The following is an 8,421-nucleotide window of genomic DNA, read 5'->3' as shown; positions in this document are numbered from 1 at the left end:
AACCCAAGAGTTGGCGGTGGGTAGTGATGACTAGCTGCCTTCCCTCTAGGCTAAATTAGGGACGGTTGGCGCAGATAGCCCTCGTGTAGCTTTACACAAAGGTCAAAACAAACAAATCAATACTCGCTATTATTAATGCTATGTTCTTGACGGCTAGTTACCCACTATTATTGATGCTATATTCTTGACGGCTGGTTACTCACTATTATTAATGCAAAGTATAGTTGTGATTATCGATTACAAAATAAACGTTAAGTAATCAATTAATGTTTATCCTTAAGAGATCTTATCGGCTGCTGTTATAACAATTATCATTAGCGTTATTTAGTGACTTATAATGCTATTGTCATACTAGCTATATTTATTTTATAGTCTTGAGTAGTTAGAAATTATATCTGTTGTAAGCAATTGTGTTTTGTGAGTTTTCACTTTCACTCGTTCTCATAAATGCAAAAATGTCGCTAGGTGTTTAAAAATTCAAGGTTCAGACCTACAGGCGCGAGCATTTTTGACATTTTAGTATGAAGTCGATCATAGTTTACTATTCTGATTTTTCAAGACACCAACGGGTGACTCTCCATGTGTGTTATTGCCCAGTGACGCCACTGTCTAAATGTGTTCTTATTTTTGAGTATTTTTATCTTCTATTCTTTGCCTCTGATGGATTAAAAATAAGTCTGATAGCTTATAAAACTAAAAAATCAGGTTTCGATGTACTACGGTAAGAAGAGCACAGGTACCCCAGTGGAACAGCACCATGTCTCTAGACTTACTACGCTAAAATCTGGGTTCGATTTCTCGCGATGGACACAGCAGATAGTCAAATGTGGCTTTGCTCTAAAATAAACAAGCAAACAGAACATAGGTAGTTCATTGTGAAGCTTTGCTACAAAGAATAAACATAAAATATATTCTGTTTGAAAATTATTAAATATAATTTTAAAAAATATTTAATTAACTAGACAAAATACAGGTGTGGGCTATCCCAAGGGGACATCGAGCAACTGCCTGATGTGCCGATACATCTGACACTGTCGTATAAATTAATTTTAAATGTTAATTATTTAACCAGTGTGTAGCGTGTGATATTATCCAGGGTGGTCCTTTAATACCAATCTGTTCCTGACAAAATGAATTTATGTGTTAAACATGAATTTTTTTTTTAAAAATGCCTAAAACTAGTACTTAAATTACTGTGAGGGAAAAGAAAAACCAAAAAATGTAAAAAGTCAAGCTAACTGCTAATTTATAAGACGTTTGAGATATAAACGTGTTTGATCTTCTTTATTTTTGTTAATTAATTTAAAGTTGAAATAATAGTGTCGTTTAAGCATATGTGGGTCTTCAATTTCCGCTTGAAATGTAAAAAAACAAAAGAAAGACATGCGTATAACATTTGTTTTGTGTCCTATAAAATATAATAAATATTATTAAATTGCTGCAGCATTAGATCAAAGTAATGTCCACTGAAAACAAATTCCGTTGTTTGAAGGTGTCTTTAAACAAACAAAAACAACAACAAATCACTTGCAAAAAATGTCTTTGTTTGTTGTTAAGTGTTTAAAGTAAAGACACTAACTACAAGTTCTGAGAAATGTAGAAGTGTCTTTGTTGGAGGGTCCAATGGAGGTTTTTGGTCTATGAAATGATCCACAATTATTTTATATAATTGATGAAAATGTAGTTTTCTCCCCCATTAAATGTGTGTTCTTGATTAACGTAATGGCATGGATGGTGTCTTTTATATGTGTCTGTACATTCATGAAAAACGGTAATAAAACTTCATAACTAGAAATTTGCATGTACATACAATGGATCAGTCCAGTTGTCCATTTTTGTGCATTTAAGAGAGAAGATAGAAAGTGGGAGTAGGATATTTATTTATAATGAGATTTCTGGCTGCCGTTTAATTCGTAAGCATCAATCATATCTTCAACTGTAGATGCCACTAGGTTATTTAGATCAGAAATTGAATTGTCTTGAAGGAAAGTGTAAACACTATTGTTATTAAGTTGTTTCAAAGCTTCATGACTCGACATTTGTCTACTGGTTTTTATAGTAGTATCCTCTCTTTGTTTCAGACTATTTAAAACTAATTATTTATTATAAGAGATATTTTTAGATGTAGTCGTAAGGTTTACATCTATTATCGTTGATTCCATTCCTCTATTTACAAATGAAGTAATCAAGAAAGCTTTATTAGTAATATATTGTTAACACAGTACAATAATGTCTTTGTTAATGCAATAAAAATCCAAATGAAACATCTCTGGATAAATCGAGCGATTTTAAAAATACGTTTAGTTTTTGTTTGTTTGTTTTAAATTTCGCCCACAGTTACTCGAGGGCTATGTGCGCTAGCCATCCCTAATTTAGCAGTGTAAGACTAGAAGAAAAACAGCTAGTCATAACCACCCACTTCAAACACTTGGTCCACTCTTTTACCAACAAATGGTGGGATTGACCGTCACATAATAACGCCCTCATGGCTGAAAGGGCGAGCATGTTTGATGTGATGGGGATTCAAACCTGCGTCCATCGAATTACAAATCGTATGCTGGGCCATAATTTAGTTTTTACTTTTAAAATAATAACGTATTTGACCTGTCCTATTTGAACTTTACTAACAAGATCACTTTTTTGACCTTATATCTATGTGCTTATTTTATTGACCTCCTCCTAATCTATTTATACACGGCCCTGTATGGTCAGGTGGTTAGGGCGCTCGACACATAACATGAGGGTCGCGGGTTCGAATCCCCGTTGCATTAAACATACTCGTCTTTTCAGCCATGGGGACATTATGTGACGGTCAATCACACCATTCGTTGGTAAAAATTAGCACTGCTAAATTAGGGACAGCTAGCGCAGATAGTCCTCGTTGCTGTGCGCGAATTTGAAAACAAATAAACAAAAAGAAAACAAGTCCTTTATAGACTGTAAGGCAACTACGGTAATAATATAATGTGAAATGTTTGGTATTTCTTTAGTTGTTGGTGTTTACTTTCTAAATACATTTTTCTGAAAATTTTATGCTGGAAATTGTTCATGAGTCCATGAACTGTTGGTTACAATGTTCCTAACAATGTATGAATTTACACACACTTAACTTTAAACGAAAGTAATACCAATACTGCAAGTAGTCTCTTTTGGTCATTTCTTTACTACCAATGTCGTATAAGCCACAAAAATGGAATAAAATATCAATATAAATTAACTTCACTAACCATAGCTGGGGTTCTCTGCGTATTTAACGTAGAAATTGAATGATTTTTACCCTCTGTTTTTGGTCATTTGATCATTAACGGAGTAGCAACAAGCAAAATTACAAAGTTAATATTATTCAGTATTTGAACCCAATACGTAATGAACACTGTAGAAACAAGTTGGTGGTTTGAGAATCGAGGAAGCTACAGTACTGGTTAATGAACAAACAGTTGAAGAGACTGCTAAATAAAATCAAGTAAGTAGGCTTAACAAGCTTCTATTCACCGAAGCCTATGTATCAAAGATCTAACAAACTAAATTAGCGGATTCTGTTATAACACGTCTCAGACTTCATTGCAACATTGTTATTTTAAGATTTAAACAGAAGAGATTATAAATATTGGGTGTGTGTTTTCTTACAGCAAAGCCACATCGTACTATCTGTTGTATCCATCAAGAGGAATCGAGCCCTTGATTTTAGCGTTGTAAATTCGTAGACTTATCTCTGTCTCAGCGGGAGACTTCTACTGTGCCCACTGAGAAGAATCGAACTTCTAATTTTGGTATTGTGACTCGAGAGTCTTAATGCTGTGACACTGAAAAGAATCGAACCTCTGATTTTGGTATTGTAACTCGAGAGTCTTAATGCTGTGACACTGAAAAGAATCGAACCTCTGATTTTGGCATTGCAAATCCAGAGACTTATTGCTTTCCTACTGGGCACATAAATTTGGAATACTTGTATGTCCATTTTGAGTAGAAATATTTGGATCAATGTGAAATGTTAATCTGGTAAGCAATTAATAACGTTTACCGTTAAGGTACTATAGTTACTAAGACTGAGACTGACCCGTATTGAATCCGTAAATTATGCATAACAAAAACTTACTATCAATAAGTTGAAAGAACAATTTAATTATAATTACGTTCTTCTTCATCATAAATTCTAACATATTAAGTAAATAATTAATTACTTCTGAGATATTTCTAATTGTATATCAAAGTGAATTACGTTAACTGTGTAAGACTAAGTTTACAGATGTTCATTTGTGATTACGTCACTTAAAATATGACATGTTAAAATCACGTGTCTACAAACACAGCTATTATGTGTATGTATTTATACTTCAGTATTTTTCAATTTTATATTAATAACTTGATATAACTTATTTTGTCTTTATTTGACACTTTTTCGTAATACAGTACTACAGATTTACAATAATTCCAAATGCAATATTAAAAATTCAATTACAATTATTTTCATGAAAAGAAAAGTTGTAAATTTGGTTGAATTACAAAATGGTCTTTGCTTTCTTTGTTTGATTTCTGAAATTCGCTTAAAGCTACACGAGGGCTATCTGCACTAGCCGTTCCTAATTTAGTAGTGTAATCCTAGAAAAAAGGCAGTTAGTCATCACCACCCTCCGCCAACTCTTTAGCTACTCTTTTACCAACGAATAATGGGATTGACTGTAATATTATAACGACCCAATAGCTGAAAGGGCGAGCATATTTGGTGTGACAGGGTTTCGAATCGCGACCCTCTGTTCACGAGCCGTGCGCCCTTACCACCTGGAAATGTTGAGTCAGAGTAAAGACACAGAAACATCCAACACAAAAACTGTTCTGAATATTATTTCGGTAAATTCTTATCATGATCTACACGTGTATTAAAACTAGAATCATTTTATGGGCCAACTACAAATGATATGGTGATAAAAAAATCTAAATATAATAGAGTTCATTGGTATTAACCCACAACATTGGATTGGATAACTGAAATTGAGGCCTTAATACCATAGTTTCTTGAGTCAAGGAAAGGCTCCAAAGGAAAATATCCGTATCCTCATCGAAAAGAACTAAAATAAAATTTAGATTTTAACGTTGTCACGATAGTTACGTTAAATGTTATACCGCTGAAATAAAATTAGTTTCACGAATTGTATTATCTTGTCTTAGAGTGTTCTTATCATAAAAGTAGAAACTACTAGATAAAAATCAATAGATGCTCAAGCTGTCTCCAGAAAGGTGTGTTTCCATTAATCGCAAGTGTCACGAACACATACAATTCATTCATCATTTTATTAGTGCCGCTTGGATTGCAATCGTGGATCAAATCCAGACCGGTCTCAATTTTCACTTCTTAGTGTTTTCTTCCAAATAATAAATACAATTTGTATCTAATAATCATACCATTTATTTTGTAAGCATGGAATATTAACAAAAAATGAAGACACATTTATTTAATTTTATAAGTTTGTACACATAATAGTTTTAGATGTAACAGTTAGAGAGGTATATATATATAATTACAGTTACAGCATGCCTTAGAATCGCGTTTCCGGTTACTTTATTTACAAGGACGTATTGAAATGTCCTCTTACTCACTGTATGTATACAAGTAGTCCTTTTATGAAATTAATTATTCCAAAGTATAATTGTATATGATACGTTCAAACATCTCTTTATCAGCCCGGCAAAATATGTTACAAAAAATAATAATTAATAAACATTAAAGTTAAGAGCTAGACAGATATTATTAGCCAACTTCACAAAAAGGTAGAGAATTATTAAGATTAGCACCATAAATGGGTTAAAAATCATTAATTAGTTCTTCGATAACTTTTTTATAAGAAGTTGAATTGTTATTAGATAGATGTTTTGTGTTTTTACTCTTACGCATGCCTAGTTGACCTCATAAGTTCTAATGAGCCAAAGGCCTTGTAGACAGCACGTGACGTATACTATGCACTTTTGAAATTCTACGAGATGCTTCACACTTGGAAACTAGATATGAGCAGCATATAAAAATTTTTGAACATTTGTTATAATTTTATAATTATTATTGTAACATCATTAAAGATACCAATCTGTAGACCACACTTCATCAACATAGACTAAAAATTATATACCACATGAAGTTGAAACATTACTATAGCAGTATAGTACTATAATTAGTAAAACGAAATTGTTTCCAAGACTTATAACCCATGTTAGGGAAATAGAAAGGTCATTAGTATATGAAATATTTACACGCACATTTGAAGAAAGACAATAGCTTCATTTACGTATAATAAGTTCAAATATCTAAAACATATAAGCTACTCTTCAGTTTTTTTTTATTTTTCTTTCAGATTTTCTAATAATAAATGGTTGGCTTTTCATTCTAAGTTGCTAATGCCAAGCAGATAGTTTTTCCATTCTGTTTCACTAACCCTACACAGTTAATTTTCCATCATGTTTTTATAATGCCTTAGTTGTTATTTCATTCCGTTTATTAATGTTTCAGTTATTATTCCGTTCTGTTTTCCTAATGCCACACATATATTTCTTTGTCATTGAATCAATTCTTCTTCAACTGTTATTTCATAAATAACAATTGCTGAAACTATTAAACTTTGTAGTGTAATACACAAACTGTAAAAAGTGTTTAACCTAGAAACTTACGTTGTACTGTATTTACGATTGCTCTGTATTTTGAAAATAAAATAAAATCTTTTACTAAGTTTGTTTCATATGGTATAAAACATCGAAGAATACACCAGAATGTTTCTATATATCTGACTTTCTTCGCCATCATGATTTTTAGGACAAGAATATACAGCAGGTGTTAGAAAGTTGAAATGCAGTTCGAATTAATAATATTTTTAATGTGAATTATAATTGCACACATTTCGAGTTTATGGGTTAACAGGTAAAAACAATAGGATATTTTTTTTTAAATTTTTTACATTACACCAAGACTTTACTTACATAAGTACGCTAAAGTGATGCATGTTTATCGTTAAAATAAAATATGGCGTTTGGTAATGTATTTATAAATAGTGTAATATACATAGTTTTTCCGTAATCCAGATAAATGTGATTAGGAGTATTACATATTATATACAGTTGTTCTGTACAAACAGATAAACGTGTTTAGTAGTATTATAGATAGTTGTTCCGTGACTCCAAGTAAACGTGTTTAAAAATACTGTATTATAAATACATGTTTTGTAATTACTTATAAACGCGTAGGAATGCCGCATATTATAAATACGTGTTCTGCGACTCCATATAATAGTTCACGTAAATGTATTGCTTAATGTACCCAACACCAATGACATCGTGATTTGAAAGTAAACCTGTAGCAGTTATTTACTACGGCTAAAGAAGTTCGAATCCAGTAAAAAAAATATATGTTAAAGAAAAGAAGTGTAGTACTGATGTTCCAGTTTTGACAAACACAAGGTATCGACATGAAACAGGAATCACACAGCAACTATGTCTACCACATTTTCATTCAAGTGAGTGTATAGACAAATCAATGTATAGCAAAAATACACGAGTTCCATTTGATATCGGTAATAAGAAATAAAAGAAAGAGAGTTTACTAAACTGCTCCAATTGTTCGATTGTTAGAAAAATGTCTTTCTCCTATAGTTCCTGAGGGAAGAGTGACGGTATCACTATAGGGCGTGGCCAGGCGTCAGCAGGTTTGAGGAGGGTGTGGCTTTCATTAGAACCTACCTTAGCGTATTTCCAAGATTTACCCCAATTAGAAGAGCTCGGTGAAGGAACGGTTAAATTCGAAGTGGATAGCACGTGATAAACTGCCACGATCAGAGGCTATGCTATCGAAACACCAGAAAAGACTCATTGCTTGAATTAGTGAGAATCAAGTTTTATTGATCACTCTTCCGAACACAACTATCTTATAAGAGTTGGTGATGTAACGGTATTGGAAATAACTGTCTTTGGTGTACTTGTAATATGAACTGAACATTATCACGTTAAAGTATTTAAATTTGTTGCAACAAAACTTCAATATATTATAAATTTTAAGCACAAACTGTCCTGCTACTCTCAGGTATGGAAACTGGAAGCTTGCGTGGAGAAACGCAATTAAAATGTTTATAGACATTTACATTCTCATTTCAAACACATCAGCTGAACATTTCTTATAACAAAATCATTCCACTTGACCTTCATGGCACACATTATATATTAGAAATCTGAAATCTGGAACTCATGTTACGGTATAACTTCCGAACCTGATCACAAAAATGATGTATGATTATCATAACTTCCAGAAGGGAAAATTAGAAAAATGTACAGAAAAAGGATGATTTAGATAACAAGTAAATTAAGAAGTAAATAAATAAAAGATTAACACCCGAAAAAAAAGATTTTGCAAATGAGAATAACACTTGGTGGAGACTAGTAGGAAACACC

The sequence above is a fragment of the Tachypleus tridentatus genome, chromosome 5 (assembly GCF_004210375.1).
Source record: "Tachypleus tridentatus isolate NWPU-2018 chromosome 5, ASM421037v1, whole genome shotgun sequence".
Lineage (NCBI taxonomy): Eukaryota > Metazoa > Arthropoda > Merostomata > Xiphosura > Limulidae > Tachypleus > Tachypleus tridentatus.
This window is presented reverse-complemented; position numbering follows the sequence as displayed.